Source organism: Strix aluco, chromosome Z (genome assembly GCF_031877795.1).
Source record: "Strix aluco isolate bStrAlu1 chromosome Z, bStrAlu1.hap1, whole genome shotgun sequence".
Lineage (NCBI taxonomy): Eukaryota > Metazoa > Chordata > Aves > Strigiformes > Strigidae > Strix > Strix aluco.
In genome coordinates this window covers 85,733,846-85,745,513 of record NC_133971.1, presented here as the reverse complement: position 1 = coordinate 85,745,513, position 11,668 = coordinate 85,733,846, and positions in this window count along the sequence as shown.

The window sequence follows — 11,668 nt, the reverse complement described above, 5'->3', positions numbered from 1 at the left end:
TCCCATCAGTGCTGTCGCTCAGTGCTCAGCTCCCAGCTTGGGCTTATTGCACCTCGATGCCGCACTTTGCATCCCTCTTGCTGAATTTCAGGGGGCCAATGCTCACACTTATCTAATCCCTCCCAGACTGAGGCTATGTCAGGTGTCAGCCACCCTCGTCTAGTGACACCTGAGGCTTTGCTGAAACTTCACCCTGTGTCAGTGCCCCTGTTGCTGATGGCAAGCCCTGTGTCAGACCCTGGGCGCTTCAGTCGTTACTGGCCACCCACCAGCTGTCAAGCTGTTGGTGGCCACTCTTGGAGTCCAGCACAGTTTTCCCTTGGGAAATTCCTGCTTGCCCTTTATGTGCTCAGAAATGGCTTCCGAGACGCTCTGCTCCATAATGGGTCTTGCAGCAATTACCGCTCCCTTTACTAATCCTCGCCAAGTCACGTCTCCCCTTCCCCCAGAGAGCACAGAGCCCTTTGACTCCTGGATGGATAATCCCCACCACCAGTCAGTCCTTCTTCTGCAATATAGCAATAGAAAACACAGAAAGCAGAGGTCAGAGACCATGAGATGTCTCTGTGCCCGCTTTGTTCTGGTTTGCCAACCCAAGCACTGGGTCTCAGCCAGCCACCAATGCCCTAAAATCTCCTGCAGAATGAACCATCTCCAGCACAGAGGAAAGCATTGGGTGATCCCAGCTGCAACGTTTCCGCACAGGCTGGAGCTTTGCATCCCAACAGCAACCTCAGCTAGTTTTATACAAAGACGTTAACGAAATTCAGGATATCTTGGTTTTGAAAGCGCTGCATAATTGCAAGCTGTTATTGTCTGAAACCGCATTTGCAAGATGCAGTCTCAACAGCCAGGCAGTTTGGGGAAAAGAAACACTTGCTTAGTGTGGGAGAAGCTCCTGCAGAGGATACAGCCTTGCAATACCCTTGCAAAGCATTCTCAGTTGCCCAAGCACCACAGTTTTCAAGTAGAAACCCATGGGCAACAAATCCCCCCAGACCTTGCCATAAGCTCAGGGTTTTTCTGCCCCATGCCTCTGTATGCCATGTAGGATACTTCATCACACCGTCAGCACCAGGTAGCAAAGCCAACAGGGGCTTCCGAAGGGGCAGGACTACAAGCTCCCCACCCTGAACCGCAACATCCAGAAAGCTCTGGCAAAGTCTGCATGTACACATTTGTACCCTGCCCACAGCACTGCTGAGACTTTACAGACTGTGCCCTTCCATACAGGTGCTTGTGATCCCTTCTAGACTCTTCTTCCTTACCTACCTTGAAAAGCAGAGGCCTGCAAAATGCTGGGTTTGATCATGCACTGTCAAAGCCACAAGTGTGTTATTTCAGGCATGTGATTCAGTGAGGAACTAGAGCACCCCAGGAAGAGAACGGCTGGATTTTGTCTTGAGCTTTGTGGTTATTTTTCATCCAAAAAGCTCAGCTACTTTGGGAAGAATCCTACACCTGCACAACGTCTGATCAATGGCTCAGTGCTGCTCAGCAAGGGTTTGAGTGACAAGTTCAGCCTTTCCCTGCAGGACTTTCCTCAGTCTACAGAGGTGGCCACATGCGCTCTCCATCACTGTCTTGTTGCAGATAAAAAAATTCATACATATCCCTCCCCTCATTCATGTCTTCACTCATCTAAACCCACCTGGATGACTTTGGAGAGCCTGAGTCATACAAAGCTTAGACTGTGCCTTCTTGGTATCACTTGGCCCTGGGAGGTGGATTTTGCAGTGCATCAGTTTTTGTGATGCATGGGACAGTCCTGTATGAATTCTGGCTACAGTTGGGCCACCCAGTCCTTGGGGACAAAGAGCAGGGAGCATCCACACACTCCAATCTGAGACACACCTCCATCTGGCTTGTACATGAGGGCAGGCAGGACTTTGAAGTCGGTGTCCCAGGTGTTTCAGGGTGCCTGAGGGATGAGGATGGCTCAGAGATGGAGAACATTCCTGCCAAAAGATGCAGTGGATGCTGCGAGTCTACAGGAGACCAAGTCATAGGAGAGAGGCCCACTGAGGACAGCTAAATACTCACATGGTGGCCAGTAAACCCTGCCCCTGGCCACCACTAACCCCAGAAGAGGGTGGCAGGGCTGGTGGCCATGCACAGCTCTGCATGGCCCGGCAGCATCAGTGTTAACCAGGCTCTGCCCCAGGAGTGCACGCTTGCCTGCAGAACTGCTTCCAGAATGCTCCTTGCAATTACATGCCCTGCCACCATGCAGGCAAGTTATTAATATTTATTAGGCTCAATTATTCATGGCCTCTTTAGGATCCTGTTGTTTAAGTCCAGCTTGAGATCTCCAGGCTAGCAATCACAAAAGTTACTTTCCAGAGGAATTACAGTAAATCAATCCTTTGGAGGTGTTCCAGGCAGCTGTAAAAGTCACAGACGGAGCTGCCCAGAAAACAGCCTCACACCCAGCCTTTGGTGGCCCAAAAGTGCTGCACGGGAGCTCGAGCCCTCCTGGAGTGGGATGCAGGGTACTGGGACACCACATCCCCTCTCACCACCACCTACACAGGGATCATCACACTGGCCATCTCCTTCTGAAGCTGCAGTGGAGAAACAGCCCAGGGATAACATCCTGGAGGTTTCTCCCCATCAAGAGGACACCCAGTTAGGATGGAAAACAAACTGTGATGTTCACAGCAGAGCAAAGCAAAGCATACAGCAGCCAGGTAGCTGTGACAGGGGATACCCTTGCTTGTGCAGCTCCTGGCTGGTGCTTGGTCCATGGTTGGAAAGCTACAGGGAGGGTGCAGGATCCAGGAAGGATACCCTAGGGTGCTCCCAGCAGGCACACCCCATGGCACAGGGCATCCCACTGAGACCTGCCAAATTGTTCCATCAAAGCAGAGCTGGCAGGAGCTAGGAGCATGCACACAGTGTGGAGGGGAAGGATTTGCCTTCCTGTCCTGTTGATGCCCTGATTTGCACTGTGGCAAGCTCTGGGTGAGTCCCAGTACCAGACGCTGAACACACCATCCCCCGGGGGTGCATGGGAAGAGGCAGGGGGTCTGCCTGCACACCGTCTGCAGCAGACGCAAGCTGCCAGGGCCACACTCTGCCAGCAGAAAGCCATCTGGACCACTCAGAGATGATCGGCAAGGCTGATAAGCCAAGGCCTGGCACCACATTAACTGCGCCTGCCGAGCCGTCTCACGGCTGCTTGCAAAGCCCCAAGCAGCACAGGCAATCCCAGCACTTCCCCAGCAAAGCCTGAGCCGCACTCTTACCACTGACCTCTGCATCTGATCCCAACCTGAGACTCAGACCAGCCACCCCACAGACCATGGCCACTTCCAGCTGTTCTCAGCACCATAAAAATAACATGTGGGACAGGGGACACCCAGGGGACATACATGCTGCCGGAAGGAGCTGTGGGGTGGGCACGGTCCCCCACATTACCGGGCATGGCAGGTGTCCCTGCAATCCTCTGTGACAAGGGTGAGCAGACAGCTTCTTTGGTGATGCTGGTTGATGCTTATTGACCACAACGGGAATAGGGGCATGTGGAGTTCATGTAGACACCTGGGAGGGGAAGGAGAGAGCTCATGCAAGAGGAACAGCCCTCTGCCTCTCTCCAGACCCTTCCCTCAGCAAGGGCTGGTCTCTGGAGACCTAGGGGCTCTGAGGAGCAGCATGTGGCCAGGGAGGTCATGTGTGGCCAGGAGGAAGCATGTGCACGGACTCTTCTCCAGAGACCAAGAAGCGCCTGAGGAGCAGCCTTGTCCACAGTGATTCATGGCTGAGCCACATCGCCAGTGTGCAAGGGATGGAGCAATCCGCTCAGAGCAGAGGAGAAAGAGTGGGGGTTTGAAGGGAAGCAGCCCTACATGTTGAAGCTTCAGTGATGAGCAGGCAGAAGGGACTGACTGCTCCTCCAGAGCCAGGGCGATGGCCCTGTGCCACCAGGCTCACATGCTGCTCGGGTGGGTGTCAGAGTCCAGCCAGGGCATGCCAGCATGGAGAGAAGCTGGGTGGAGGCACTCAGATGCCACAGCAAGTGCCATTCCACAAGACAGGGCGCCAAAAAAGCTACTTGTCACCCTCAAAAATTGGCTTTCCTTGTACATCATCCTTCTTCCAACCTGCCCTCCCCTGTGTCCCTGCAGCAGCGAATGCCTCCTGCCCATGACGTGGCTCTCTTGACTAAAATCTGCAAAACTGTGTTGTGCTCTGGGCTCCAGCATGGCTCAGCATATAAAATTTTGATCTGTTAAATGGGTTTGCAGAGGAAGCTGGGTGAGCAGGAGGGGGAACACACACCCATCCCCATGGCCCCCTCCAAGGCAGTTCCCTCTCCTGCACCAGGTTGGTCACTGACAGAGAGGATGGAGGGGGGCTGGGAGCCAAGGGAGGGCTCATGCCTTGCTGCTGCTGGCAAGAGAAAGCAGCTCAGAGCCCATCCAGCTGGGCAGGAGGTGCTGGAGAGGCCTGATCCAGCTCACAGAAAGGCCAAGGGTGGCAAAGACGTGGATTTGGAAGGAGGAGAGAGGAGGTACCCCATGGGGCACAGCCAGGAAGCAGGGGAGACACACAGCCCAGCTGCAGAAAGCAGGGCAGTCACATTCCAGTGAGGGCCAGTGCTGCCAGGGGTGGGGGTCCTGCCCCATACACTGGGATGACACCAGGTCAGGGACCAGACCTTCTGGGCTGTAAGATCTGCCCCACATCACCCGCAGACATGTTTTCTCCCTCCTCCCAGTCAGCTTTGGGGATGCTGGGACCCTGGGGCCAGCACCTAGCACCCATCCCCACACTGCCTGCTTGGGGACCTGGGCACCCTTGTCTCACAGATCTCCCCTCACCCTGCTGAAGAAACTGAGATGATACCACCACCAACAGTGCCTCAGACAGACTCCAGCAGACAGGGGCATTTTCTTTTTCCCCGAAAAGCCTCTGAATCCCAGCAAGAGCCATTTTAATCAGAGCTTTCTGCCCTGCGGGACTCCGTGCGATGTAATGAAAGAGGCGCAGACAGCCCTTTTACTCTCCCCCCGCCATCAACCCTCTGTTTGGCCTCCTCTCCTTTTTTAATTCCCCCGCTCCCCGCATTTCAAGCCAGCTTGGTAAATGTTTGAAAGTGATGCTGATGCAGTTGGTATGGCAACGCCAGGCTGGGGTCCTCCTGAAACCCCAAACACACAATTAGCCGCGGAGGCTGTCTGCTTCCCTCCAGCCCCCAAAACAGGCCATGGCAGTGCCCTCGCCAGCAGGGCAGAGTATTGGGACAGGCTCTGACTCCTCTCCTCTCCCCTCCTTTCGCCTGCTCTCTTCTCTTCTCATACAGCTTTATTGCTCATAAAGCGGCTCAGGAAGGCAGCAATCATCCCCGTGACAGCCCCAGTTAATGAAGTCGTCCTTCATTAGGCGTTTCCGTTGCACTTGAAAAGCTCCTCTGTGAGGATGCTCGACCGGCCTGCGGCAGAGATGGCCCCACCAAGGGAGGACGTGGGGACGGGTGTCACTGCAGAGGGGCAGACAGGCTGGCAGGGTGGGCAGAGGGAGGGCTGGCACCCCTGCCCGTGCATCCCTTGCAAGGCGCTGTCGGGCTGGCACTGGGACACTGCAGTTGCAAATCCATACCCTGCACCCATCCGTGGTCCAGTCCCAGCACTCCCTCTCTCACCCCAACCTCGCCCCTTCTCCCCAGCCCCAGGACTCATCCTGCTCTCCAGAGCCCTGCAGTGTCCTGGGGGACAAGTCCCTGCACCAGGTTCTGCTACTTGGGTATACCTGTGTTCCCACTTAGGGCAAGGGGGTACCGGTCCCTGGAGAGCCATGGGTTCTGGCCTCGATCTTTTCTGGGGACTTGCAGGTGGAGGGAAGAGGACAGGCTGGGGGGGATGGCTGCTCACCGGGAGCTGGCTGGAGTCACCCTGTGAAGAGGGTCATTTAGCTAATGCCTGCAAGAGTGCTCCTAGATTAGAGAGCTCTAAAGTGCTCAGCTATTATCTACCCAGAGGGAGCATCCTCGACTCATCAGGGCTAGGCTTGGCAAGCTGCCAGCAGCAGGGACAGGGTCAAAAGACCTACGGCTCCCATGCTCTGGCTGCTCTGCAGGGAAGTGCCACCTCCAGGAAGGGCATCCCAGGGTAAGCTCAGGCAGCCTCCCTTGGGGAACACCTTCCTGCAGACCCCAGACCCTGGGGGCATGCCCCCTGGGGCAGTATGGATCATTATCTTCCTCGCATATGCTTCATCTCCCTTCTTCCCTCATCTCTACACCTTCCCCCAGCTCCTCCTGGGGCATTTTAGCACCCATCTGCACCATCAGACCACATCCTTTATCTGTATCCCCTTCCCCAGGTCCTAACACTGGTCCCCACCAGCTCTTCCCCCTTATCACAGGGATGAAGCTGGCTTGTGGAGGAGCAGTGTGGGTAAACGGCTGCATAAGGTAGCATGGTGCGGAGCACCTCACACTCTCTCTGAGGCTCCCCAGAGCCCAGACTTGTACAGGGAAAAGGGAACAGCCAAGCTGTAACTGCAGGACAGTAACAAGGAGCAGACAGCAGCACACAACCAGGACTCATCTGGAGGTGGACAAGCAAGAGGATGGATGGGCTGAGTGCAGCCTGGATCCCCTCCTTCCAGCAGCAGGAGAAGCTGGTGGGGTGTGTTGTCCATTGAGGGCTGCACATCCAGCAGGTCTGGGGCTTCCATGGCTCAGTCCAGCAGATGTGGGGACGTGGCGGTGAGGCAGGGCTGCATCAGACACAGGCAAGGATGAGGGATGAGCAGCCCTCAGCTCTGCACCAGGTCAGGGTGAAGTGAGAAACCTTAACAAAATAGATGCAGGCCTCTCAGCAGGGTGGGCTCTCAGCAGGATGGGCTCTTGAGATAAGGGAGGAGCTGCAACTACTGAGTCCCAAGATAAGGAAGGGGAATTCAAAGAATGCTAAATTGACATGCTGAAGTGACCTAATTGGGTGAAAAGTCATAAGAGGAAGAGGAATCTTCAATCTTCATCCTGAAGACCCCTGCCCAAGACCATCAGGAGACATTGCGCAGGCACAACGGGGAGGGACTTGGGGCGGGATTTATGATAATGATTTCTCAAAACTAATTGTAATATCTCTCCCTATTCTCGGGATTATCATGAATATGTAAACACTTACGCTATAGAAAGGAGCTGCTTTTCGCTCCAAAATGTGCACGTTTGTGAAGGAGCGATCCCCCATGCACCCAGCGCTGAATAAACATACCTTCTGTATAACCTTACTGGTTGTAAAGTTGTGACTCCACACATCAAGGGTCCTTGGTGGAGCTAAAAATGCCCTGGGCAGCATAATGTGCTTGTGCCTCAGGAGGGGACATTGGGTCAGGCTGAAGTGGGAGCTCAGCCTGAATTTGCAGCTGGCCAAAGGAGAGGTGTCTCCTACCCACATAAACCAGTGCCTGGCCCTGCTGCAGCTGGGGTTTCAGCTACTACATGCATCCAGACAGACCTCGATTGCAAACTCCTGAGTCCTGCAGAGCTGTGGGGCTGAAGATAGATTCATTAGGCAAATTCTGCTCCAGGATTTTGTACCGGGGGATTTTTGGGTACCACAAAAGCTGCTAGTGAGGGTGCAAAGCCAGCCTTTGCACCCTGACAGTGCACACAAAGCTGCTCAGTAATTATGCTCTGCACTCCAGCCCCAGGATGGGAGGGAAAAACTCAGAGCAAACAAACACGGTGCCATGGCCACGAGGCACGCAGCCAGCATCCGCGGCATCTCAACCTACTTCGGGTTTGTTACCGTGTGGCTGCTGATGGGGGCCAAAGGAGGGGCTGCATCCACACTGGGCACCATCTGGCAGCTCCTGCTCAGGGCACCCTGGCCACTGAGGGCAGGGGGAAAGCCAGGACCTGCTGTCCTCATCCCTGTCCCTATCACAGTCCCTATCCCTGAGACCATGGCAGGGTGAATGAGAGGAGCATGAGCTGAGAGCAGGCACCACTCCATCAGCAGTTTGCAATGGCATCAACACTGCAGCCCCACACACACACATACACCTGGGGGGGGACCACTGGTGGGGATGGGAGTGGAAGGGGGAAGGTGTCAGAGCAGCCCAGGGTGAGGAGCTGCTCCAGGGAACTGACTCCCCAAGGGAAGCAGGTTGAACCCTTTGGGGTGGCGGTCACAGGGCTGCAGCCTCCTTCCACCATCAGGCTCGGGCTGCAGGGAGCTGGAGGCTGTGGGGACCAACAACTGAGCTGTGGGGGTGTGGGATCACCAGCTGCATCAATGGCCAGGGGTGTGACAGGCAGTATCAATGACCTGGCCTCAATGGTGGGAGCATCATGGACAGCCGTCAGCATCATGCACAGCACCCGCATTGATGACGAGGGGCAGGACAAGCAGCCACCGATAAGCAGGTGTGAATGTCCAGGGATAGTGATGGAAAGCCATTGGTGGGCATGATAGACAGCTGTCAGTGGACATGAGAGGTGCTGTCTGCAGCCAGCATCAGGAGATGTCCCGCTTGGGTGCCAGTGGAGAGCAGGTTCATGTCTGCAGCTGGGATCGGGTCTATGGGTAGGATCCTGAGCCCCTTCCCCTGTGTGGAGCCCACACAGATGAGGGGCATGGGCTGGGACAGCTGGAGGGAATCAGGCATGGTCTCCCTTGCTCATGGTCTTGCTCCTGCGCTGCTTATTCCCAGTGATGGGTGATGCTCTGCCATTCCCTGCCTGCAGTCTTACACAGCAGCCCATCAGGCAGCCAGTTTTTATCCCATTTCATGCTGATTTTGGCATCATCCTTCCCTCCTGAACCAGCTGCCGTGAGGTGTTCCAATGCCTCTTCGAACCCTCCCCGCAGTGCATCAACACTATTATCTCCATCAGCCAAACTTGTAATCTCCTGAAAAACGATATCTCACTATTTTGACAAGTTCTCTTTTCCATCACCCCCCGCTGACTGGCAGGAAGGCCGGCTCGCGCAGGCACCCTGCCGTTTCTGCTCCTGCTTCTTGGCAGGAGCCAAAAGTTCAGGTGTCTGTGTCGTCGTCCCCCCCCCCGCCCCCCATCAAAGAGCAAACCCTTCGCCCTGCAGACCCCGAGGGTGCTGACAGCTTCAGGGCTGGAGGACAGGCAGGAGCCAGGACAAGACGGGGCGGCACAAGGCAGCATTCCCAGGCGGCGGGCTCCAGAAGCAGCCGCAGATGGTGAGCCCACACGCCGCGTCGCTGCAGCAGCCAGTGACCTACACGCGGGCGTCATGCGAGATTTTGGAGGGGGGAGGTGGGGGGAGCTGACGAAAATGCACATTCCCGCTGCAGCTCAGCTCTCACCTCCGCCCCTGCAGCCCTCCTCCAGCAGCCCGGCGCTGCCAGCTCTGCCAAGAGCTTTCCCAGCCTGTTGCCATCGTGGCCGCTCCAATGGGTGCCCAGCCACACTGTGGCTTTTCAGAGATGGCAGGGGACCGTGTCTTCCTTCTCCCCAGAGGGTGTGAGAGCATCCTGCATCTTGCATAGGGAAGAGGCTGCTGGATGCCCCTTGCAGAAGAGTATCTGGGCTGCAGGTCTCCTTTGGTGGGACACCGTACCCACCAGCTGGGTTCTGGTGCACCCAAGGGCTGGCAAGGAGCTGTCACCCCCCAGGCTCAGCCAACCCTGTCCACAGAGCCTCACTATGGAGGTACAGCCTGGTCATGCTAAGAAGGAACCTCAGAGCATCTGGGCAGACAGCAGCAGGACCCTCAAGCCCCTCAACAGCTTGAGCAGGAGCAAGGCTGGGGCTCCTCCTGGCTTTTGCTTCTCCAGGAACCACTGCACTCGGCCATGGGCCTCCCAGGGCAGGGCTCTCCCCGCAAAGGCACTTAAAGCTTTCACAGCCTGCCGGCACACTCCTCCACTGCCTCCCCCTTTCCCCAGTCCTCTGGGGCCAGGGTTTGTCTGCAGAGATGTTTTTCTCTGGCCTCATTTACAGCTGGCCTCCACTTTCTCCACCCCACATGCATCCCAGCACCTTTCCACAGTTCTCCCCAGGCCGAATAATGCAAAATGTGATTCACCCTAAAGAGAAGCATCCCTGGGGAAGGATGAAGCACAGAGACGCACCCTGGGACAGGGCAGGGCAACCGGAGGCTTCCTGTAAAGCTTCGCAGCCGATGGAGCAAAGCAAGACAGGACCTGACAGCCACAAGCAGAAAGCAGATAAATCCTATCTGCAGCCTGGCTTTGCACATCTCCACCCAGCGGGGAAGGGAGCCGTGGACCAGCTCAGGTCCCTGTGTAACACCTAGACGCTGCCCTTCCCAGCCCCCGGCTCTGCTTGCAGGCGACATGAACTGCAGGCGGTCTCAGTTCACTCCTGGCTGAGACGTGCCAGAATGGGAAGGGTCTATAATGGAGATATTGGTATCGCAGGACCAGTGTTGGCACCCACAGGTCTAGGAAGCGCTGGCACAGGGTGAGGAGCAGCAGTCAGGGGTCAGAGACCAGCCTGGCACCAGTGTGTGCCACAGGCTGGAGCACACCTGTCCCGAATATGGAGCTGGGAGCACCCTCAAGGCTGCCCTGCCCCAGTCGCTTGTTCCTGGGGAGGCAGGACACTGCAGGGGTGTTGGATGCTGGGTGCAGCACAGGCTTTTTCAGAGGTAGAGAAGACTTCAGGGATGGTGCTGCCCATCTCCCAGGAGCCAGCAAGCTTTAGTCATCGAGCAGTCCTTTATCCCATGGTTCTCACCCCATGCTCCCCATGTTCTCTGCATGGGAAAGGTGACATCTCCCCCGCTGCTGCTCGCTGCTCTACCAAGGCCTCCTGAGCCCCTCTGCAGACACAGGCATCGCTGCATGCATGTACACATGTCCACTCCTCCGTGTGGCTGGCAGGTCCACGTGGAGCAAGCCAGACCCTGCCCCATGGCGGGCACAGGGGCTGGCATGGCTGGGATGTCAGGTTGGGATGTGGGGTTTCCCCCCAGTAGCATCCCGGGGATGTGCAGTGGGGCTGAGCAGAGCTTCCCTCTCCCCCAGGCAGGGCAGCCCTGCAGCCATCCCCACTGCCCAGGCCCCTCCACTCTAACCTTCATCGCTAATCCCAAGCCTGGCTGGAAGCTGCTTCTAGGAGGGCTCAGAGACTCTTGCATCCTAAATCATCCTCAGGCACAGCTGGTAGATCTTGAGGAGCAGAGCACAACCCCCTCAGCCAGCAGTACCCCATGCTAGGAGGGTGTCAGGGGGCTGAGAGACCATCTCCACCAGGCCGGTGTGGGGCAGCTGGGGATGCATGTGGAGCAGATATCCCACCTTCAGAAACACTGCATTAGGGCTGTGCCCTCCTCTCCAGCCCAGCATCCTCCCTCCTGCCCCATCACCTCCCTCACACTCTCTGCAAGTCCCCAGCCCCGCTGCAGGTCTGCGGTGTGCACCCAGGTGATATCCAGTCCTGAGGACCAGGAGAACCAAAATTCCTGGTTCTGCATTGCACTGGGTGCACAGGGCTGCACATAGCCAGGAGTTACCGTGCCCCCACTGCACAGTGGCATGGGGAGGACAGCCTGTCTGCAACACTGACCAGCAGGCATTGGGTTAAAGCAGTTGCAGGTAGCCTGTGGCTGGAGCACCGGTCCGGGAAAAACCCCAGCAGCTGGGCAGGGAAGACTTTCATTCCTTCACGGATACAACCCCATCTCCATAGTCCTTGAGGCTGTCTCGAAGA